This window comes from Toxorhynchites rutilus, chromosome 3 (genome assembly GCF_029784135.1).
Source record: "Toxorhynchites rutilus septentrionalis strain SRP chromosome 3, ASM2978413v1, whole genome shotgun sequence".
Lineage (NCBI taxonomy): Eukaryota > Metazoa > Arthropoda > Insecta > Diptera > Culicidae > Toxorhynchites > Toxorhynchites rutilus.
In genome coordinates this window covers 51,897,707-51,923,694 of record NC_073746.1, presented here as the reverse complement: position 1 = coordinate 51,923,694, position 25,988 = coordinate 51,897,707, and the positions used below count along the sequence as shown (strand labels likewise).

Below are 25,988 nucleotides of genomic sequence, written 5' to 3'. Positions count from 1 at the left end.
ATTTGTCAACTACAAACACAACTCGAGAAATGCTTGTACTACGTTCCGAAGGTAATATATATAATTACAATTTGATAAGCAAACTGGATTTTATTTGCTTTTATTTCAAGAGTTATTGAACGACAACAGTTAGGTGCGCACCTTTGCCCCGCACTACTCAAACGCTATATGAATAAAATAGGTTAGATGAAAAAAAAAACAATTATTAACATCAAGCCGTAACTATTATTGCAACGTTATTCTTAAAAATCTGTAAATTCTGTATGAAACCAAAAATCTGTAATCTGTATCTACAGATCCTTGTTTAGGAAAAAGTGTAAAAAATCTGTAGAAATACAAACTATTTTGTAGAAATATTATCCCTGCTCACACGTCTCCATTGATCCAACATATTTTTTATCAAGCCAGTGGAGGCGCATGGATGGTTCAAGACGAAACACAAACTTTATAGTTCTCTAAGTTAATTTATATTGGTAAAAGTAAAACTTGAACAATATAAAGCAAAACATGTAAATGGAATGAATGTTATTCTACAATATATATCCAATAACTTGTGAACTGTTCATCCGACCTTCTTGCTGTCAATCAGAGAGTTTGAATACATACATTTTTATGGATGTATTATAGTCTAGAAAATTGAACGAAATTTTCTTTCTCAATATCTTAATATTTCTGAATGTTAGACATTCAAGAATAAATCCTAGAAAAAACACATCATGTGCCGAGTTTAAGTTCCAGTTCCAGTTTTAGTGATGCGATTGGCGATCTAACGCAAAACGTAAAGGATCTGTGAGACATCTGGATTTTGTTTTTGAACTAAGAAAATGATGATAAGGTAACCTAAAACTCAAAAACAAATCAAACAATATATTTTACTTCCGGACTTTCCAAAATAGTTCTCATATGCAGGAACCATGCATATTTCAACTTGTTTGTGATCTCGAATTTCCTTTTTTGATTCAACCATTGTCAACATTTATACAATTTTCACTACTGGAAGAGGTAAGAAAATAACATGTTATATATAAAGTTGCGCAGAATTAAATTTCTTCAAAACTCATCGCTATCAAATAATCTTTTATAACTATAACATTGTGATTTATGGACAGAACTACAAACCTTCCATAAACTCACATTTCAAAATTTAAAACCATCGTCACTTTCACCGCAGTGCCGCCTAGGTGTAGATTTGTGCGTTAGATCGCCAATATGTTATCTAGCGTTTGCATTCAAGAAATTAACAAATTTTACCACTTTTTCATGCGTTAGCCTTAACGCCTAGTGATCAGACCAATTGAGCATCGTCAATCATAGTAACCCATGGGTTTTCAAACAAAATTTTACAGCGCTATAAGTTAAACTGGCGGAAACAGTAAAATAACTGTGCTCCATGGTTTGTTCGTACTGGGAGCTCCATAGCGTTGTAAAGAAAGTGGACATCGTCAAGTACTTTGGATCCGCCGAATACGCTCGTTTCGGTACCTACAATATCCTTACACTTCTGGAGAATGAGAGCTTTGAACAGAAGCCAGGCTTCATTCGTCCGACGGTGCTACGTGATCGTAAATTGTAGCTGAAACTAATGCAGAAGACGGAACGTCGTGATCGTCATAAACGACGAGACGTATTTGGCTACCTCTGGCAAGGAACCAGCTGATTTACACCACCCACCAAGAAGGTCAGTTCCGACTTGAAGCACATCTCACACAGCAATTTCCCAAAGAAGGTGCTTCTGTGGCTCACCATCAGTAAAAAGGCGATGTCAAAGCCGCTCTCCTTCCGTTCAGGCTTGCGGTGAACGGGGAAATTTTCAACACAATGTGCCTGAATCGGAGGGTCTACTCCAACAATTTCGGGGTGTGGAGGAACCAATAAATAAAGCAAGGAAAGAACTGAAAACCTGCCAATAAATATGTTTTCGAAAGTAATGGCAAAGGTCCGGCCAACTACCGGAACACCCGTTTTTTTTAGATTTTTTTCATTAGAAATCATGAACTCATGATAGTTCTGCGTTCCGACTTATCCCGCTCTGCGGGCTAGTTGAAACAATGCATATGAAAACTATACATTTTCAAAATTGATGTTTTTCGAACCATCCAGTTTGAATCACTATTTCTTAATCGAAAGTCATCTGTTATACCTTGCATATGCTGCAAACAGATTTCACTTTAGTGATTTAGTGATTTTTTAAGATAACTTCCAAGTGAACTTCTAAAAAATTGTTTCAACTTGTCCCGGTGTACCTTAATTAAGACTAATAATAACTTTAATAATAACTAAATCTAACACTAGATTGATTGGACAGGGTTAGGATTTAGGACTAGAATGAAACGAGAGCGAAAACTAGTTGTTGTTTTATAGACTGGAAGATAGGAAGAAAAATGTGTAAAAAAATATATTTCGTTTCTCACAGAATTGTCTCCCTAAATTTCAAAAATCCAGTTATTTAATGCTTTCCGGTAGAAAAATATTCTTTTTTCTTCGAAATAGCTTCCCTTCCCTCCCTCAGCGATTTTAATCGTCTCTAGCCTGTTCAAAAGCCTTAGAGATACTTCAAACGGATCAATATGAGTTATATTTATTTCCAGACTAGCTACCGCCAACTTTAAACTTGAATCTGGAGTTGCTCAGTATAGGATAACAACTTTGGCTATTCAGCAATGAAAGTTGTAAGTTTCTCCAGGGGATTTACATTCCTCAATATTGTTTCAAAAAGCACTCTATCGCAAGAACCTTTCTAGTATAATCGGTGCATTTGTTTGAGGCATTCGTTTGAGGATTTTTTAAATCGTTGCATGAATATTTAAAATATTTTATCTATTCTATTCGTGGTGCAGATACATCAATGTGAACGAATCAAAATGCCATAAACTTTTAAGCACCGTGGGGCATTAGGGGCGAATTATATGCCCATGTAATAATCCTATATTCTCCATGGTGGCATGGATCGTTTGTTTCAGTATACGTGTTGTATCTCAATTGTCATTAATTAGTATGCTTAATGATGATATTATTACAGTTACGCTAGTAATTTTCAGTCTATTCCTGGGGTCACTTACTATCTCGAAACGGTAAAAACAAGAATCTGAATTTAGATTGGATATTGTGCAAACATTCAATGCATGTTTCAATTTTGAAGCTTGATAAACTTTCTCTCCTAGATTTGATGTCAGATTATTACTATTTACTATGTAGAAATGATCAAATAGAAATTTTCGATCTACATGAAGAAACTTATGAAAAACAGAAATTTTCTAATTAGTTTTCTGAACTTTCTCCTTCTGCTGAATATTGATTGAATAATGAATAATTGATGGAAATCTAGACAGAATTCCTTCCTACTGAAATAAAAATAGGTGGAACGTATGAAAGCGGATTTTTTAATGGTAGTCTACTATATATAGTCAAAAGGAGAAACCAGAATAGCTACCGATATAGAAAGTCACAGCATGATGGATTCCAGACGAAAAACAAGACAGAAGCCAATCCAGGATAAAGGTCAAAAATTCACAAGAATCAATTCTATATACGAACAAAGGAGTCAAACGACGGGACGCTACGAACAAAGCTCTGCTTCGCTGTTTTAAAATCATCAGCTTGCTGCATAACTTCGCGATTTAGCTTGGAACTGTCTCCCTTTATTGTCTCCTGTTTCCTGGTAAAATATAAATAGAAGCCCAATCGGTTTATTTCACCCACACCCCCTCCTGTTATTTACAAAACAACCGAACAAACGCACAAAAACATCGGATCTGTCGATCGACCGGAGCGCGTGCGAAGGTAATTTCGAACACTTTCGTTGGAAAGTCATCAATCGTTATCGTGTGTCACTGCTGCTGAGGCCGTATTTTGTGCGTATACACCCTATACACCCGCACCAGGGCCCAATACAGTAACTAAAATTAATTTCCTCGAAGCAAGATATTGGATACTGTCGAATAAAACCTCCGTAATTATTCAATTTGAGTTCCAGCGTGGATTTCGGCTCTCGTCAGTAGCATATCACAACAACGCTGTTATGTCACAGCAATCTGCTGTAACTGATCTCAACTGTACCCGGAGTTTCATTCTCAACATCAAACGTTTCTGTCCACGTGTATACGAAAAGGATGCTCGCAGGATTTCCCGCTAATTTCGTCTCGTTTTCCAGTTGGTATGGTCGCTTTTGCATAACGCATATGAAAAAAAACTTTTAACTATTAACTACTTCACATCATTCGTGTTAATTCTTTTGGCATTACAGCGCTGTGTTTATCCTTCTCATCGCATGTTGTTTGTTGCTGAAAATGGAGAAAAAAATTTCGAGCGGAAACCAATCGAAGATAGTAAACCATTGAAATTAATTTAGGTCATTTATGTTCGCGAGTTTACTCAAACTATCAATGCCATGTCGAATGGATCAATCTGGAAATACTTCTTCTACACTCCTGCAGGGTACTCAGCTATTCTGGATCTGTTTGTTGATTTATTTTCATCTGGTCCGGTCAATATTGACCAAGTCGGGAAACTGTGCCACGTTTGTGCAATATGTGTGGGTGTGTATGCACAAGCGTACCCTGCCGATTTTTCCAATACGTGATATTTTACGGTCGAAAGTATGCTATCAAATAAATGAACACGAACACGGTTCGGACAACGAATAGAACGAGAACGCCAAACGCGGTGAACTCCGGCGATGAAAATGTTTGCTAGTTGATGAGAGTATGATATTTGATCATCACACACAGTGATGAGGCAATTCGAGTTCTGACCGTTTGGGGCAGTAGATTCGGTGAGCCAATCGAATACGGAATCACTTCTGCTAGGGCATGGCGCGATTCGATTATTGACGGTATAGACTGAGGATTGATTTTCGATGTTCGGTTAAATATGTGTTTTGTTTTGCTGCTATTTGTCATTGTATTTTGTCGGATTCGCGGGCCTCATGCGTTGGAAAAGGATGAGGCACCTTAAACCATACCTGCAGTTATTTTGTTCATTATTAATCCAATTTAATCCAGTCTTCTGCTCATCTGCTGGATGCGACGTTTGAAAACAAAGCTGAATACATGATATATATTCATTCCATTAATTTTTTTATCTATATACAGCCATTCCATGTCAAACCGATATAGTGGTTCTCAGATTTTAGTGGTTCTCTGAAAAGTGGTAGTTTTGTTCTTTATCACAAATTATTAGACCTGTGTTTTTTTTTTGTTAATGTGACAATTTCCATTCTAGGGTGGTCCAAAAATGACTTTTTTCAAAAATCCATAAATGTTGAACCATTGGACCAATTCAGATGTTCGACATATTAAATTAAAGACAATTAGCTGGCCTTTTTGGCAAAAATGCTGCAATTGCAGAAAATTTGAATTATGTTTTCGTTATTATTGATTGTATTTTTTTTATAGTTTTCATGGTCTCGCGACCCAAGGCGCTATATTTTTTTATAGTTTTTCTGGAAAGCTGAGGAATTTTCCAATAACTTATCTCGAAACCAGGAAAGCGTTTTTTCGTTTTTGAGTTATGATTTTTCAAAGTTAACCGATGGTCAAAAAATCATTTTTCCCTGTTTTCCCAAAAATGACTTTTTTCAAAAATTTATTACTTTTGACTTACTGGACCGATTCAGATGATCGACGCCTACTTTTAAAAATAACACACTTGCCAATTAATTTGATTATAATCACATACATCCAGTCTAGTCGCATAGAAATATTGAACGAAAACCGGAAACATGTTAACTTTGAAAAATCATAACTTAAAAAGGAAAAATAACACCTCTCTGGTATTTGTATACATTATGTGAAAAAAAACGCAGCTTTCAGAAAAAAAATATAAAAAAAATATGGCGACCGTGGTCCCGAAACGATGTAAACTATGAAAAACATATATCGTCAATAATTACGAAAACCAAATCTTTTTTTATTCTGAGTACAATATTTTTCGAAACAAGACTAGCTCAGTGGCTTTAATCTGATGTGTCGATCATCTGAATCGGTCCAGTAGATCAAAAGTTATGATTTATTGTAGTGGAAAAAATGGGAAAAAAATGATTTTTCGGACCATCGGTTAACTTTGAAAAATCATAACTCAAAAACGAAAAAAACGCCTCTCTGGTTTCGACATATGTTATGTGAAAGAATCGGGGGTTCTCGTAGCCTAATTGGTTGCGTGTCCGCTACTAAGCGAACGATCATGAGCTCATAACTCAGGGCCCCTCAACTGACCAATATAAAAAAATATGTGTTTTTTCATATTTTTTAAAAATTTTTCATATAAAATAGAAGTCATGTAGAAAATTTAAAAAATGGGCCCAAGATGGTAAAACTATTTTTGACGAAATTTGTGAAACATCGAATTTTTAGGAATTTTCGAAACTTAATTTTTAGCCACAAATTATGAATCCTGATGTGATTTAAAACAAAAAAGGTTATTATCAATCTCCTTCTAAAAGTAGCCATTCTCGAGATATTTAAAAAAATATTTGTAATTTATTGTCTTTTTAGTAAAAAAATGAACCATAATGATGTATTCGGAAAAGTTGTTGTAAATTATAAGCAAATTCATAAAATTTCATGAACATGACGGTATAACACTACAAACATATTAAAAGGGATTATTTACAAAAAAGAAATAGAAATAGTTTTTTAAATATCTCGAGAATGGTTGCATTTAGAAGGAGATTGATAATAACCTGTTTTGCTTTAAATAACATCAGGATTCATAATTTGTGATTAAAAATAACTGCTAACATATAAAAACACAAAAAACACATATAACGAAAATTCCTAAAAATTCGATGTTCCACAAAGTTCGTCAAAAATAGTTTTACCATCTTGACCCATTTTTTGAATTTTCTACATAACTTCTATTTTATATGAAAAAAAAAATTAAAAAAATTAAAAAATATGTATTTTGGATATTGCAAATTGAATTTTTATTTTGTAAATAAAAAAAAGAGTACTAATGTTTTTTCCCAATGTATATTTTTTTCATATTCAACCATCAATACTCTATAACTCTTTCTAAGACACTATGTCGGTATGACTCATAGTTTTCGAGATATAAATTATCAAAGATTTCTCTTACTAAAATCGGTACGCCCTTTTCAAAAGTTACGCTTGAGTCAAAAAATTCCCAATTGCTGTGAAAAACTCATATTTCCTCCAACCCAAACGGAATACACACTTTCATTGGAATCAAAAATACAAGTTTTTAAAATCTGCATTTTTAGGACGATTTCATTTGGAATTGCTGATAGATAAAACAAATGTTTATCGATAGATAGCGATACTCTTAGGCCTCAAAACGGTAACAGTGTAATATACAACAAAAGTTATCTTAAGATAAAAAAAAATGTACACGAATGAATTCGGCTCTTTTACAGCTGAATTGCTAAATGAGCCTAATAAAATAAACTGTTAGGATAAAAAAATGTGAAAAAATCCTTAGCTTTCCAGAAAAAAATATAAAAAATATAGCGCCTTTGGTCCCGAGACTATGAAAACAATAAAAAAACGAATGGTATGGTAGTTCAAAAGTTATTAATTTTTGAAAAAAGTCATTTTTGGAAAAAAAAAAAAAAAAAAAAAAGAGGAAAAATTTGATTTTTCGGACAACCTTAAAATGGAAATGGTCACTCTAATGACAAAAAATAAAAAATACGAGTCTAATGTTTTGCGATAAGGAACAAAACTACCAATTTTCACGAAAATCTGAGAACCACTATATCGGTTTAGCATGGAATGGCTGTCTATATAAAAATGGAATGTTGTCTGTCTGCCTTTCTGCCTTTCTGTATTTCTGTCTTTCTGTCTTTCTGTCTTTCTGTCTTTCTGTCTTTCTGTCTTTCTGTCTTTCTGTCTTTCTGTCTTTCTGTCTTTCTGTCTTTCTGTATTTCTGTCTTTCTGTCTTTCTGTCTTTCTGTCTTTCTGTCTTTCTGTCTTTCTGTCTTTCTGTCTTTCTGTCTTTCTGTCTTTCTGTCTTTCTGTCTTTCTGTCTTTCTGTCTTTCTGTCTTTCTGTCTTTCTGTCTTTCTGTCTTTCTGTCTTTCTGTCTTTCTGTCTTTCTGTCTTTCTGTCTTTCTGTCTTTCTGTCTTTCTGTCTTTCTGTCTTTCTGTCTTTCTGTCTTTCTGTCTTTCTGTCTTTCTGTCTTTCTGTCTTTCTGTCTTTCTGTCTTTCTGTCTTTCTGTCTTTCTGTCTTTCTGTCTTTCTGTCTTTCTGTCTTTCTGTCTTTCTGTCTTTCTGTCTTTCTGTCTTTCTGTCTTTCTGTCTTTCTGTCTTTCTGTCTTTCTGTCTTTCTGTCTTTCTGTCTTTCTGTCTTTCTGATTCTTATGGACTCGAAAACTACTGAGCCGATCGACATGAAAATTAGTATGTAAGGGGTCAGGGTGGTTCTTATGATAGTTCGAGACCCCTCCCCCTCTCTAAGGGTAGGCTCCCACACAAATGAAACACAAATTTCTACATAACTCGAGAACTAATCAAGCAAACGAAACCTAATTTGTCATGTAGAGGTTTCATGGTGCAATAAATATTATTGCACTATTGCAGTTAAATATTAAATATTTTTCCAAAAAATTAAAACACATATTTCAATCAAACATATTCCAACCAAACATGACGATTGAAATTTTTCGGAAAACTCTGAAAAAAATGAGAAAATTTGCGAAAATTCAATTCCCATATGTTCTAAAATTTCATAGTGACAAGCGTTGTTAGTCCATTTGATGTTTGCGCTAAAGAAATTAATCTTGGTTCGAAAGTGGAAACTGATTTTAATGTGATAAAACTCACTCCTATAGCTTCTTCTATGTAAATAAATAAAAATCGCCGAATGTGTTGATAAGAGTAAAACTCGAGGAAGGAATTCTATCATATTTTCTGTATCAAACGTTTATTCCATGTAACGGAGAAACATATTATTTGCAAGTGGTCTTGAATTGTGTCTGAAAATGATCCCCTAATAATAATATTATAATGACGAATTTTGGTAGAATTACTAGGAATTTTATAGTAAAAGGTAATTTTAATGGGTAGATTAGAAGATCAATCAATGAACAGTTCTACGATTGGAACCATGAACGTGCACTTAGTAAGAAAACGTGAATGTGATAACGAAAAATAAATTTTAGGCGGGACGAAGTTTGTCGGGTCAGCTAGCGTACGATAAAAACGAAGCAAACAAACGGTTCACTGTCAAATCGACATTTCAGAAAGTTGAAAAGATGAACCACTTGCTTCCCTGATTCACTGGCGGTGAGCTGCTTCCAGCTGATATTCAATCAGGAGAAAAACATGAAAAAAGCAGAATGATGTTGTTATCGCACTTGGAATAGTTAATGCATCCAATGTTGCGGACAGCGCAATACTGCTAAATTAATAACGGATTCTCTTCCCCGCTATCGTAACGTGTTGCTATCCTAGAGACAACCAAATTGATTGGATATTCATCCGACAGAACGTGTATATGATGCTCGGTGTGATAACAAAATTAGTGTTAAGCCTTTCTGGGAACGCACACATCGAAGTATGGCGCGACATCGACACGGCGGTTGCTCGTATAAACACGTGGAATAACAAACAGGTGCTCTGCGCTTACCGCGATGTTAACCCAACGAAAATAGAGGATCACAGTCGTGTCAAATTGAGCTAATCCGCCGCAGTGGGAAAATTTGCAATGGTAGAAGTTTATTCGGGCAGCAATGCAGTGCCACCATATCAGGCGACGGAATGACTGCGAATGCAAACTATTGCCGGTTCGACACAAACATTAATCCCCGTTCCGCGCAAAACTGCGCTCAGTCATGCCGCAATCTAAACTCATTAAAAATCATGTCGGTTCGGGCGCGTACCGTGTTTTCTGACGGATTAGATGCGGAACGATGTCCGTCGAGAAAGCTGAACCACGGGCTTTGTGAGTTACCGGTAAGGTATAGGATTGTTTGTTTTTATAGTGCAACGCCCGTAATTCGGTGTAATCAACGTGCTACTCATGAAATGTACATACGGAATTGGTGAATTACTCGACCATCAATATTAACGAAATTTGCATCGTATTTGGAAACTTAAACTAGCAACGAATATAACATCTTCTGCGTTCATTGAAGTTACTCAACCTATTCACTTCGTTAATGGTGACACCTTCCACTAATCTTCCGCATTCATCTTTAATGTGTTTTTTTGAGTATCATAAAGGATGTGCCGTTTAATATTCACACACACAAAATTCATTCTAAAAATTCGAGTTTTTATCAGATTATCACCAAATTCCCAGGGAGTAAAAAGACACAATTAAAGTTAGTTTTGGCATCATTCACTCAACTTATTTCGCCTTTATATTTGAAATTCAATTTTATATTTAAACAAAGTTTTATATTTAAAGAAGACAAGGTCTTAAAGGATACCCCCTTCAATATATTTGATTTATATTCATATTTATATTTCTATTTATTACTCTTTCAATTTTTGACATATAGTTGTATAAGGTATAAGGTGTATAAGGCTTTAAAATGGATATAATATATTTTTGAAAATTGTTATTATTAAATTTCAATACTTTGAAAAACCGTAACAATTCAAAAGTAGTTAAAAAAGGATTGTATTGCGTTTACAGATTCAAAGGAAATTCCACTAATTTCTTAATTTTTTTTTAGTTGGCAAACACCGAAATAGAAAAGCATTGTGCAACACATTGCTATGCATAAGAGGTGTAAAATTCAGAAGAATTCGAAAAGGGTTTCATTCATTCAGTTCACGAGAAAAAAAGGACAATTTCGGCAGAAAACTGAATAAAACTAATTTTGGGTTGAACGATATTTGCTGGGTCTGCTGGTTTAGTATATATTTGTTCCTCCACCATTATTCCACATTTCTAATGAACAAAACACAAAACTATAATAACAATTTCAATCTACTTTAGGAAACGCATAAGAACAACAATGTTTGCAAGTGATGTAAAAATACTGATCAAAATGGCACCACTGTGAGGTTGAATTGACAGCACGACAGTGACGGTCGGATGATGCACAATGGAAACAGCCGATGTTATCCGGTGGGCACTTGAATTTGCAAGTCCGATTTTTTTCTCCACTGATATCAGCCCATTGACAATTACAACAAAATAAAGACGGCTCAAATCGAGCCAATCCTTCTTCGGGTTTTGCACTTAGCATCACATTTGGCCTTTCATTTTATATTTATATAAATAGAAGATATAGGAATGCGTTTTTTTTTTTGAAAATCCATATCCACATTCGAACAAAGATTAATTTCGTTAGCGCAAACATCAAATGGATTAACAACGCTTATCATGATGTGATTATGAAACATATGGGAATTCAATTTTTCGAATTTTCCTACCTTCCTTCAGTGTTTTCCGAAAATTTTCCGATTTTTATATTCACTATATTGAACTATGAGCAGAGACAAACACAACAAAATAAAGACGGCTCAAATCGGACCATTGCTTCTTCGGGTTTTGCGCTTAGCAACACATTTGGGCTTTCATTTCTATTTATATGGATAACAATATATTATTTTAAGAAGCTACAATGCTTCAAAGTTGACCAATACCAATCTGTCCAATTGAGAGAACCTGCTGTACATTAGTTCCAATATTATTGACCCACCCAAATTTTCCTTAAAAAAAAGATTCCTGATTTCATATTTCGCTATTCAGAATCCAGCTTCCAGATTCCAGATTTTAGATGTCAGATTGCAGTTCCCCAAACCGGGTCTATGATCCAGCTAAGAATAACGTAATGTTATGTAAAGATAATGTAATTATAGATAGTGCATCATAATGAATATTATGGCCCCATAATCTCGCTAGATTTTCTGCAATTATTATCAAGTCTATCCGCTAGATAGATTCCTTAATTTCGAAATAAATCACGCGAAATGAAAGAAACGTCTAATAAAAATAATACAATTTTGAAATATATTCCGTCACCAAAATTCAACAGCTACGTTTTCAACAACAGCTAAAAGAAACGACGAGTTCGTAACGGTTAATTCTCTTATAAATTGGGTTCGAAATTGGCGAAAATTCAGCGGGAGAATTAGGTAAAGTATTGTCTTACCTTACTTACAATGAAAACCGAGTCACCCCAAAAACAAAATTCCTAGAAGATAAAAAAAATGAGAACAGATTTAATTGGATTCACCCTTAATGCTAATTACTTATTTCATATTTTCCACCGGCGAAAGCAAACAAAACGAAACAACTCTTTCGAAATCCTTTTGCGAGAAAGTGTGATTATTCGTTAACGGAAAATTGCCAGGGGTTTCCCCGTTTGCTCGCTCGCTGTAAAGCGCCTTTTCCATCCTTATTATCTTCCCTAGGTAATATTCATAAATATTTATTACAATATTAGAACCTACCTGAGAAGCATATTGCGAAAAGAAAGGTTGTGAGATTTCGCCGAATCGTCTCCTTCTAATATGTGCGCCCGGAAGTTCGGAAGAATGTATCCTGTTCACGTTCGGCGTCTCCCGGGATTATTGGTTGGATATTTTGAGGGATGAAAGTTCAGCACAGAATGCTGCAACTTCAAGGCTTCCATCTATTGCAAGACTAAATGCTCCTAAATAGAGTAACCTAAGCGATTTATGCCTTACATAGCCCCGGGAGAGGTCATTAAATGGAGAAATCATTCCATTCGAGCTCGATAGATCTTATCAGCCGCTTAGATAATGGATCCCAGAGGAAGCATTTGGCGTTTCTCGCTGAAAAGATTGAAACCTCCTCTCGGGGCCATTTAATTTTTTTCTGCACTGTTTTATGGGCGATAAATTCGTAATTAACCTCGCGGAATTAGCTCTAATGTGTTTTTCTATTGTGGCTGTTCTTGGCGGCGATAAGATCTTCATTTATTTGGCCACTTTCCATTATCGAATCAGTCGTGGCCTTCAAAATGAAAACCGTTTTCATCACCGGGAAAGTTGGCAGCTTGAATCCGATGTTTTGATTGAGAAACATAAGCAAAATCCTGTAAATCTCGAGTTTGATACAACACTGATAACTGCATCAAAGAATCATTCAGACGATGAAAAGGCTACTTGTAATCGTAACGAACATCTTCTCCACCCAATTTGTGACCTGACAGAAAACCCTTTTAGTGGCTCGGTGAATGAACCCACCAAGGAAATGTAAACAATAACGAATCAAAAACTTCTGTCATGACTAACCCGCGATGATCCGATTACAATTATTCCCCGCACAACCTCGACTTTTCCAATAGCCAATCAGCCATTAAATCGTGTGTTCGTTTTGAATTGCGGGCGAGGGATGATGACGAGACCAATGGCGGTAATAATCCTAATCTGTAGGCCGGAGGAAGAACAAACGCTGATTAAACGTCAGAACAGTTAAGATAAATTTTATCGACCATTTATCTTGATTTTCGCACGGGATTACGTCAAGCCAATCGCTCGATGCGGTTCACGAGTACGCATCGAAGGGTGAAAGAAAAGTTTTTGGGTTACCAAAGCCGGAACAATGGTCAGTTAGTCCGGAAGGAAGTGTACGTTTAATGGTTGGCAAATCTGCCGAAACGGAAGCAGGGGAGATAAGCAAGTCAGTTGTGGAACAATCGAGGCGCGAAGAAATAGCTTACATAAAACTTTTATTCGTCCGGTGCTTAACCACATGATTTGTGGTCTTGCATACACATCGATATAAGTTGATATTTGAAAAACAGAATCCGTAAACAACTGACTGGGCTTGCTACATTTCATTACTTTTGAAATGATGGAACGTACTCAAAAACTCGTCCACATGACAGTACTATAGTGTTTTTGATACTGTTATGTCATAAAATCATTTTCTCTGACCAATTGTTTTGCATGCCAAATTTTCTAGCTTCAAACAGTAATGCATTTTATACAACATCAGCACATTTAATGTACATTTCATTTCCGGCAATCAAACATGCAGAGCGGGAGGTGACACAGACACACAAGGAAGCGAAAAGTTTTTAAATTTGATACACTACTAGAAGAGAAAATCAGATTCTGTGCAGTACATCATCTGGATCCTGGATGTCATTACTCTACTCGTCAAGCTGCGAAGCAAGTGAAGAGCCAACGGACCGTCGCATCAAACAACACTGTTAGGAGTCGATCTGGCGTAGTGGTAACATCCATGCCTCTCACGCTAAAGGTCACGAGTTCAATTCTCACTCCCGACATTCTTCCAAAAATGGAAGTAAAAAGTGACGAACCAGCCAAATGAGTTGAAAATCACTATAATACAGAAAAAAAACAACACTGAATTCGTTTTGCCCCAGAGTTCCAAAAAAAATTTCATGAAATGATAGCTCGTTTTACTCTCTGCTTACTTCATTGAATTTTCCCCTTTAACACGTCACATGTATCACTCACGCAGCCCATTTGTTATGCTGAAATTATATCGGTGTATGGAAAATATGTGCCACTGTCTTTCTTAACCACGACCCCCCCCCCCCCACGTATGTACGAGGACCTACGTGTCGTCTGAACAAATCGAGTGTGATCCTGGAAGCCAATCCCCATCGGAATGGTGCACCAAAGCGACGAACAACAGCAATCGCACCGAATTAATACTCCGAAAACATGTGCAAGTATGTGACTGTCGATGGAAATAAAATGAAGCGTGCAGCATTTACCGGAGCAAGCGTGTCGTGCATAGTTCCAAGGTTTCAGAAGCGAAGCATTTATGATCGAAAGCAAGGAGCATCACAGAAAGTTAAAATCAATTGGAGACACTTCTCCATTAGGCTCAAATCAAATACAAAAGGAACTAGTAGTTACGTTTACCGCGACCTTTAGTCATCATCATCCATGTATCGAGCCTCGTGCTGTGTGTGACCAACATAATAAGTAAAACCTGAGCGTTTGAGCATTGAAGGAAAAACGGCCACAAAGTGATCTAAGGCAAAATAAGGTGATTTTGTTGCGCAACAACGGCTAGCGACGAGCAATTCTTTCAACAAAAAAAAACGCGCGATTACAAATTCCACACTTGATAAAAATGGCACTTTATTTGTGCCTAAAATTGACTTTGAACATTTCAATCTGTATTTCAAAACCCCAATATAATCTGGATCCTGCATTCAATCATCTGGGATTCAATGTTTTTCAGCTGTTAAGCTAGTAAGAACGTATAAATAGTATGCTTCGCTACCGCAAATTTTTAATCTCGTTCAACACTCAAAGCAGCGAACATCGCTTGTTCGTCCTCATAAGGATTGCATTTCCCCTCCGAGCTGTGGACTTACTCGCTGGTAATCAACAAGTCGACCAGCTCACTTGAACAACTTTACGCGCTGGAACGTTAGAAGACATTTGATTTTTCACATTGAACACACCAGTCGCAAACCTGTTGCCGCGGAGAATGACATTCACGCGTATCTGGAACATATGGATACAAGCAACTGCAGCTCACCAAAATAATGGCTTTCTTCAAGGTCAATAATTTTAACAAAAAGAGTTTATTCTATGAACAATGCAAAATGATAAAACGTGTGTGTATATGTGTGTGTTACTTCAAATCTTATTTGCTTTGAGGTTTATGATTTATTGATTTGTTTTCGTTTGCGTGAGATTTTTCATTTGAGTGCGATAACGCATAGAACGATTCGTCAACTATTCTGTTGGATTTATCTTCTTTCGATGCTGCCGATAATGGTGAATATGGATTCAGCCTTACCATTTCTATGTGAGACTATTTAATGTTGTCGTGTGACACTCTCATACCCCGTATGCTACAATAAATAGAATATTCTGATTCTCATTGTTATATTACACACATAATATTAAACTTTCCATTGTGTTTGTGTTTATAACGGTTTTAGTGTATTATGAATACTTTAAGGACGGTTTTCTTAGCGTTTTTATGTACATTTCTCATATCGATGTAAGAAAACTGTAGATTACCTAGTTTCTCGTATTTATGTTGGAACATCCACGGTTGACTTTGGCTTCTGATCTATCCTAAGAGATAAGGCAAGCTTTAGACTAAAGTATGAATTTTCCAATTCAGTTTTTCTCTGAAATAATACAAGAATTTCTATCAAACTAATTGACTGAAACAATTCGAATTTCTTTGTCAACAATGTGGTTATGTCTTAGGCACAACTCAGAATTTATTTTAATTTTTCGATTCCAATTTATTAACATCTGTTTTGTACTTGTAATTATTCCGGGTTTCTTTTTTATATTTTTCTACCCTTAGTTTTCATGGCATCAAACAACGACACGTGTAATTCAAGTAGATTACTAGATTCGTTATAGTGTAGGAAATCGAAATCAAATATTTCTTGTGATACAAAGTAAAATAGAAACACTTTCTCATAATTATGGATTAAGGGGTTGATTCTAAACCGATTTTAGAATAAAAAGGTACCAATCAAATATAATCCTAAACGTTTGACACTCTTATATATTTTTCTCTCTAACTCTGTATCATTCTTTTTTCACTTCCTTTCACCTATCTCACGTTTTCTCTCGTTTCATTTCTATATCCTCCTCACTTCTCCTTTTTCTTCTCTCATTTCTCTTTCCTTCTCACTCTTCTTTTTTCCTTTTTCTAAATTCTTGTTTTTATTCTCTCTTCTCTCTGTTCCTTTCCTTTTCTCTGTCTTTTTATCTTTCCTCTTAACTTCCACACAAGGCTTCTGATGACTGTGAACAAGAGGGCAAAGAAAAGACAAAGTATAGTCACAAATTATTAGTCGAAGGACATTCCAAATAAATTAAGAGATGCAGTAGTATAACTTGTAAAATTGCCCCATGCGCCTTGAGACGTGTTGGAGGTATTAGGCATATCTGGGAGAATAGTGCATTAAGTTTTCAACGTAGAATTACGCCTTTTGGAAACATATTGGGAGTGCAAGTTTAAGCACTAAATATCGGTAGCGTCGCTAAGAACTGTTCGAATTTGATCGCTTAGTGCTCAATCATTTCGTGAGGAATCAGTGAGATTTTGGCACCACTCGATTTGCTAAGATTTCCAAACAATTGCAATACAGGACATTATAAACTTTTCAATATAAAATTTGTTAAGATAGCGTTAGAATAAGAACTTTTAATTTCCCATGCTTTTATACAGAACACAAGACGTTTACCTAAAACGCTATAGACAATCAGAGAACTCCTCTTAGTCCTATCTTCTTTTTCTGTTCTTTTTTTTTCTTTTTCCTCTTCTCTTTGCTCTCAATATCTGTTATGTTCTATCTTTTTCTATGTTATCTCATCTTTCTGTCAGTTACTATCTCTCTTAATTATTTTTGAATCTTTTTTCTCTTACCGTCTTTTTTTTGCCGTTACGTTCTCTCTTTTCTCTCTCTCGCTCTCTTTCTTCTCTGTGTTATTCTGTGTATTTCTATTTTCTCTGTTACTTTCTTAACTCTCTTATTGTTACTCTTCCTTCTCTTTGTTACTCTTCCCTACCCTTATACATTTCACAACAATTAAGTTTTTGGTTAGGGAGTATCTAGTTTTCCATACATTTATGCATACTAAAGATGATTTCCTAACACGGATTAGAAATTCAGGCACCAAGGCGAGGTTGCGGAACGGTCGCTGTCTATAGAGCAATTCCAGGCGTAATCAGCCAAAAAACTGTTAAAAATCTTGCTCAAAAATTGAATTTAATATTAAAAAAATTTATATCTCTCATAATAACATTCACAAAGATGACGTATCTTCTTCAATTTTGCTAATGAGACATTTCACGCCAAATCAACAACCCAATGAATGACCCGACCCTCTCCGTTTTTTTTTTTTTTTGGAAGCTCAACTCAAAATTCAGATAATGTTTAAAAAAGTTGTCCATTTAGGAGAAATTATATTTTAAATAGACTGTCGAAAAATCTTACTCTAGAATTGAATTTATTATTTATCACTTTTATATCTCTCCCCTTCGATATTTTTTTTTTTCGAGATACGAGATACGATTTTTTTCAAATTTATGAAATTTCAATACTTTTTGAAGTTACAAAAGTTTAAAAAAAAAGTGGCACGAAAAAATATATAGGAGGTTGTGATCAAGATACGACCGCATTGTTGACGTAGAACTACACTGTAGTTTGATTCAAGTGTTTATAGCTGCGGATATTATTTTATAATGTTATGAAAATTTTGAAATAGCCATTCTACCAGTTTGGTCGCCCTGAAATGTTTTTTTTAATTGTAGAATCATTTGACGATAATTGTTTGATGATTCATTATTGTGCTCGCAGAACAATACATGCTCGAGATAAGCGCAGCTGTCATCCTTAGAGGAGAAGATTTTGCTTCTGGCAAGCGAAACCAAATCACATACAAAATTCCAGAATGACATTTACTTTCATGGTGACTAAATAAGCGAAATATCTGCACGCGAATCCAAATAAGTTAATCCCTCTTATTCTAGGCGGCGAGTGACGTGAGATAGCAAAGTTTCTCGCTTCATTGTGGAAGGTACCTTACTTTTAAACTTCTTCTTGATACCCGAGTCCATTACATATGAGTACACGACTTCAAATCTCACCTAGTGACAAATTATAGTCACGCCATTCGCCAAAGGCCAAAAATGTTTTTGGTGCACAACCTTAACACTTGCTTCACCATAGCGTCAGTTCAATGCATTGATGCAATGTCAAAGGCGCCATAGAAGCCTTTATGATGACACAAAACAAACAATATTAACTGCTTGGAAAAAGGCTAAATATTTGCCTCAGCAAAGATTCATTACTAATGATTCTTGATGATTCCTCACACAATTGTGTAGCTCAAAAATTAATGCAATGGTGTCAGTTTGATGCAATGATTGCAATGCCAGAGACATCAGCGAGTGAGTAATTTGGTCGCGTCCACTGTTCGCGCCCCTACATGTCCAGACATGTTTGCTTTCCGAGCTAAGCGGAAAGTTTTGGCAATATGACGCGAGCAAAACAGAAACGCATGCCCCGCCCGCTCGACATTACCACCAGCCAATGCAACGGGAGAGAAAGAGAAGAAAACTCCTTGTATATAGAGAATGTGTGTACATATTATCCATTAATTTAATTTGATTCATTCTCACTCCATTTCCAACCACCATTGAGTAAAGATCCAAATCCGAGTAATTTAGTCATGTTAAATAAAAGTTATAAAAAGCCAAAACCATTAGCTAGTTTTTATTCAGCAGAACATCATCCTGATTCCACCGGAGAACCAGCAACCATCCAGAAGGAAGCGCCAAAAAGTGATACAGTCCACTTGTGATCGAGTGGTTCTGTTAACGTGCTTGTCGAACCAATCTGTCCTTTCAAAGGACATGAAAGTGTGCTAGTGTCCTTCCACAAGTGCTTAAGCGGAACGCTCGCTCCCCCACCATAATCTGGCACGGCCTTCACATCCACAACTCAGTCCGAAACGAAGACATGTGATGGCGCAAAACAAAGAAGAACACGTTCACGGACACTTTACATCTTACGATTTCCCCTTCGTTGCTCGTCGATAAGTTGCTCGTTATTGACAGCTCTGTTCGGGAAAGCACACAAATGTACAGAACAAATGTATGAGGAAATGGAAATGCTTCCAATTTCGATCAATTTATACCATATATAGACTATGGGATTGTAATGTATAGCATATCAAACAAATCTTATGGAATTTCCGATTCGTTTGGTATGTTAATCGCCAAAATTCGTTCACGGCAAAAATAGTTATGACCGTTAACTTTTTTTCATAAAAACGTGACCTGTTTTTTGATTTGGCACCCTTAATGAAAGACGTAGTGAATCTACAACGCGAAAAAAAAATATATATAACGTTTCATCCTAGGACTAGCCTTCTCGAGATATAATCATTCCGAGTTACGATTTTTTGTAAGAAAGTTCAATGATTTGGAATACGCCCTTTTAAAAAACCTAGTCGTAATTTAAATTGGTCATATAATAACGAAAATTGTAATTTTGGGTATCATAAATACCTAATTTGAAAAAAATCGGAGAGGGCCGGGTCATAACTTACTGTTTTTTGCTTGATTTGGCTTGGAACCGCTGTAATTGACTTTGAATGTCCTTGGAAGATACAGAAGATGATAATTCATTTTCTACGAGTCACCGTTTAGTGCGAATTATTAACCAATGATTTCGCAGTTGTCAAAACCATGAAAATACCTTCCGGTTCACGAAAAGCAGTTCAAATTTGTTAATTATGATGAAATGAAGAAACATGATTACACACGACATGACATGGTAACACAATATTATAATATAAATAAGCTTTAAATCCACGTTTTCGAGAATGGCAAATTGTTTCGAAGACCCGTGGGGCTTGGTTTCGTTACATCACTTGAAAATTGACTTGCGAATAATATCAACGGTAGCTTGTCTCATGGTGAGCGCAGCTACCCGACTGAACTGATGCTCGAAGTAGAACTGTTGTTAGGTGCAGTTACGTGAATAAGTGAATTTGCAGCTCCGGGTGTAATACAGATGAGGCTAGCAGCAGCTGAATTGTGGTCCGATAGTCCGTAGCAAAACTAGAATTACCAATACATTTCGCCCCAAAGCTATATGTGAAACCCAAGCTGATTAGCGAACTGAAACAACCACAGGCAGCATCCATTCCGACATTGATGTCCATTACTGTTGTGGTTATCCTTTCAGGCATTACTTCAGCTAGCTAATGTATACGGACAACGCTTTCGTTGTGTAATGTGTGTAATGTAACGTTTTTGTTTTCCATCAGTCCTGCTCTCCACACAGGAATTCCGTAAAAACGTGACAAACAAAGATAATTGACCGAAAGGACAAACTGTGACAAGATCAAAAAACAAGTATAACTTAAAGGTTCGATATTTGAGCTAAAAATAGTCATAATCTAATACGACTACTGGAAGCATGAATTTTAGTTTCATTGATAAATTAGATGATAAATAGTGCTAGGATCAGCCGTATATTTGTCTCACTTGCAGTTTCAATATGTGAGAGTGATACCACGTTCGGTTGTTTCCCAAAGCGTAACAAAATATGAATCTCAACGAAGAAGCCCGATTGCAACAACGAATAATTCCTGCTGATGAATTGCTTCCACACATTGGCCATCAGGACCAGACCACGGATAAAACTAGGATAAAACCAACGCTATCCTCTTTCTGTCTGCGCGAATGTGAGCACCATCAGCCATCATGTGAATTCCCAACGATAAATTTCAATTTCCTTCCAACACTTGCTCGATGCACACATACACACAATTTAGGGATTGGTTCGGCTGGATTTACGGCTGTAGATTCGACAGCGCTCAGTTTATGAATCACTCCAATCTATAGCAGGACAGCTTTTGGTGTTCGCAACAGTACACAACAGCAACATATCCCTTAATGACCTGTGGCAGTGTGGGGCAGCGAGGGCAATGAGGCCGAGACTGGATACTTCCTCTTGGCTGGATAATCCCTAGCAGACAGGAAGATTACTTCGTAAGATGCTGAGCGGTTTTGCGGTTCAGTGTTATGGAAATTGCGCGGGGTAGTAATGAACGTTTTCAATTAAAAATGCTTTCATCTTTAACTGGGACTTGGTTTGGGAACTGTCACAAGCTTGACTTGTGGCGGCAAGGTAATAAAAATAAATCATTAATGGCTTGGATCGTATCAAATTGTGTTATGTCGTTGTGAACAAAGACCACAAGTTGAAGAGCAGTTGGGACTGAAATTAAAATTATATTTGTTGGGTACATAACACTATAATGTGGCATTTCTATGATGTGTTCCAATCAATGCATATAATTAATTGGCGAACCCAATGTGAATTTATAGCTTTGTTGATGTTTTTATTTTCCGGCCAGCTCGATTTAACGACACAATTATATGACAATTGAATTCAAAATGCAAAACAAATATACTGTAATTTCATTCCTATGCAAATGTGTACCATCCATTTGACTATCGCCCACACAAATGCTCTTCACGTCGTAGTATTGTGAAATATGCGTATTTTCAAATCAAATTCGACAAGGTAACTACGCAATAAATACTCACCGAGCAATTGAAACTATCGTCTCCAGGGCTATGATTTCATGCCGGAAAATCAGCCCATCTCCGACAAAACATCTCAATCTCGATGTACGCTCCTAGGCTGGATTTGATGAAAAAAAAACTATCAATGACATGCAGTATTACTACTCATGATGTTATGTTTTGAACATTATGATAAGCGTGTGGTCGCATTTGAAAAAGGAAGCGCTGTTCACAGATACAACACTTGAAACGAGGATGATGCAAGAACACCTAACTGAATATTTGGTAGGTCGCAAAATTTGTTGGTATTAAATACGATGCCCAAGGAAAGCAAACGACCGGCAACAATGATCAAACTCTTCACAGCGTTTCAAATTTGTTTGATTCATACGGGAAGGAATTTCAACCTGTTTATCCCGCAATCCGTTAATGGATGTTTGAGGTCAAGACGCGTTGCATTCATCCAGAACGCAAACTCGCTGACGGTTTCCGCTGGGCGCATAGCTCTGCGGCACGAATTTCAAATTTGTCTGGTTTCCTGATTGCACAAGGAGCACATATTTCAGATGGACTAACAGTAATCGCCCGCTTTAGTAGTCTTTTGGGTTGGGCCCGTGACGATATGCCATTTGCCAAAGAGAAATATGTTACTTAGACAAGCTGAATGGGAGTTATTTTGAAAATTCCGCGAAGAGAGATTATTACATCCCCGATGAGATTCATAGAAGCAAAAGCTCTCTATTAAATTGTGGCTCATTAGAGCCGGTGTTTGCACGCTTGCAGGTTTCCGGTGCAATGATTATTTAGAAGCTCAAGGCGATTATGTAGTTATGACATTCGAGTAGCGAAGTTTGCTCAACTTCCCTCCCGGGAGCACTAATTAGCTTGCGGTATTCTTGGCGCTGCATTGCGGATAAGTTATGTTCAATAATATGACTAAAATGCTTCATAAATGTTTTGACTATTAAGATTAAATTAATAAAAGTCTTGGGCATGATGACCACAACATGCGTTACAACGTAAAATCAATTCTTATCGCCCATCCAACTTCAAAATAACAATTCTAAAACCGATTGCGGGAACCGTTATTAGAGAGAAAAACTTCCCTTATTACCTTTCCTTTCAGAAGCAAGTAGGTGCCTTATGGCAGCGTAATGGGTCTGTCCTAAGGGCTGTTACGTCAATCTTCTCTCGCCTTCTTGCGTCGGAAAGCAGATGTGCGTTCCGATGTCATTACCGATAAGATGCGGAACAGGAACACCAAGAAGCATATGAAACCGTTCAGATGTAAGACGGGGAATACTAACGGAAAGATATCGACGTTTCTCCAGCACCCGACTCTCGAGGCAGTAAAATGTTGCCATCTAAGCCTCCTCACTATTTTTGCTGTTCTTTCCCTACTGTTTAATACCGTTTTCAACTCATGTTCTAGTATCTCTGGGTATGGTTTGCCTTTTTCCAGATTTACGGATAGGATGTTGTTTAGCCAAGTGTGAAAAATATTCAATTTTACAATTCACCGGCACAGGAAACGACCACCTTGGGGGTGGTCCAATTCAATTCCAAAACGTGATGCGTTATGGGGCTAGGTGAGCAGGAAGCTATACAATTCCACACATAGGAAAGATTTTCTGTATCGACTATCGTGATGATTGGAAAAAAAATCAATTGGATAGCGTTGGTTCTCATGGCATTTGTTTTGTTGTCTGTATTCGAGAAATAACAGAAATTTATTGACCTCGTGTGAGTCTGGCTGCAAGAATGGTTTTTACCCCTTAAGAGGTGTTACGGAAGATAGCTGAAAAATCAACGATTGATTCAGATCATCAAATTATCCCTTATTTATTTTCTTTTTCAACCTTGAATGGCGTTCACGTTCCCTGTGGAACTTTTGCCGTCTCAACGTATGCATTAACTAGCGTCATTTAGTAATACTAAGTTGAGATTTCTTCAGCCAAATAACACGCCTTGAATGTATTCTCCGAGGGGCAAGCTCTAGAATACGCGTGACCACAGTGCAAGTCGAAGGAAATTTCTTTGACGAGAAATCCCTCCGACCAGAACGGGAATCGAACCCGAACACCCGGCATGATAATGTGAGACGCTAACCACTCGGCCACGGGTGCACAACCATCTTTTGACTATTCTTTTTCAACCACTATTGACTATTCAGAGAGGAAATGATCGCGATTTATTTTAAAAATAGAAAATTTAAAAAAATTCAATCAGTTTACACGCATTCTCGTATTCTCGTATTGATCGTTACACCCTGAAAAAAATTAAAGCCGATTGAGTCGAACGAACCAACGCACAATGGAGAGACTTGATGCAGTGTCTAAAATGTTTAGTAGAGCGAAACCAAGAATTTTAGATGCTTTAGAGGTGATAAAAGATACGGGCTCGTGAATAATGATTTTCCCCAAGATCTTTGATAATTTCAACACGGTTCAATGTTTGATCATGCAGCCTTTATTCAACGGTCACTTACATGAAAATCATATTACTGAACAATTCGATGGATTCCATCACATTCGGCAAAAATACCCAATGTCTGTTGTAAATTTTTAGCATCACCAATGCAGTTCACTGGCTAGAACAGTTCAAAATCATCTGCATATCATAGTTTGCGGCATTTTAGGGTAAAGTTTATATCGTTGAGATATAACAAGAAGATGTAAGAATCAAGATCACTGCCTTGAGGGATACCAGATGTAACTCGGAGAGAGCCAGATATTGCATCACCGATTTTTACTAACATAACGCGATCAGTGAGATGAGAATGTAGCCAATTCAAGGAAGGTCGGAAGGTTGAATCCAAGGCGTCGAAGCTTGGCTATTGCGATATCATGATTAATAGTATTAAATGCTGCAGTGGTTAGTGGCACAATTTGTCATGCCGGGGGCAGGGTTGCCATAATAAAATCTGTGTTTTTTATCTAAAAATATATTTTTATCTTAATTCTTTTCCAGAAAATCTTTATTAATATCTGAACTAAAATAGTACATGTTAGCGCCAGCAAGCATATAAATTGTAGTACGTAGAATGTTGTATTGAGGTGTAATGAAAGTTGAAATGGCTACCGGGGTGTGCTTGTTTGCAGTATAGGAAATTAGAAACTCGCATTGCAACGCTATTTGAACATATTAACTATAGGAAATTTCAAATGTTTTTTCTATTATTATAGATTAATAGGAGGTGTTCAAATAGGTTGCAATATAGATCGGCATCTCGCAAAATCATCAAGAAATGACCGAGAAATAACCACTCAAAATGGACATTGTTCGGGATCGATGTTCAGTTTTCCAATTAGTTCTTCCTATATGTTCCAGAGAGATGTAATCCTATGTCAAAACGTAGCGATGATATTCAGATATTCTTTAGAACAAGAACATTCGCAGTAAAATGGAATTTAACGTAAAGTATGTAATTTATGAATACACAGACATGAGACAAGTCAAATCTTTTAATTTTTCAACTAGGAGTCATTCAAATATTATGAACGCGTAATTTCTTCTATTTTTTACTTTCTCTTTCGTACATAACATGTATCACACGGTTTTTTACACAACACTTTTTAGACTTATTTCGATTTATTTCTCAACCAGATCCCACAAAGCACCCCGTATTTCCTTCCTGAGTGCGCTACGTAATATTTGAATAATTAAATAATCGAATAAACCTCATTAGTGGCCGTTTTGAGTGACTTTACTCTGACATGTAGGCGTTTAAAATAGTATTCTTGATGTTATTTTTTCGTATCATAATTCCTAGTAAACTTCTATATAACGTACATTTCGCTTTCAAAATTGTACGTTATATCGAAGCACAATAAAAATGCTGATGCTGTTTGGATAGAGTTAGTAAGTAATGATGAAAAAATCCAACTAGAAGGTGAAGCCAACCTTTCTCATGATATTTCCCTTTTATACTGTTGATTAAAAGTAAATAGATAAAATGACCGCTTGCTTGTCAAAAAAAACTTTTTTCCAGTAACAATGCCCTTCATCCTATGTATGGGAGATTTGTTGATAGT

General features: G+C 36.4%; 1 protein-coding gene across 2 annotated transcripts in view; it reads right to left on the bottom strand.

The window, feature by feature from the left end:
* LOC129780005 (zwei Ig domain protein zig-8-like) overlaps positions 1-25,988 on the bottom strand; it is a 182,116-nt gene that overhangs the window by 102,365 nt on the left and 53,763 nt on the right. Inside the window, exon 1 of one of the 2 annotated variants that reach the window (XM_055787840.1) lies at positions 21,976-22,051. The exons of the other annotated variant lie outside the window; for it this stretch is intronic. The gene's annotated coding sequence lies outside the window, so the exon portion shown is untranslated. Of the gene's footprint in view, positions 1-21,975; positions 22,052-25,988 lie in introns of those variants that run through there. 2 annotated transcript variants of the gene reach the window in all.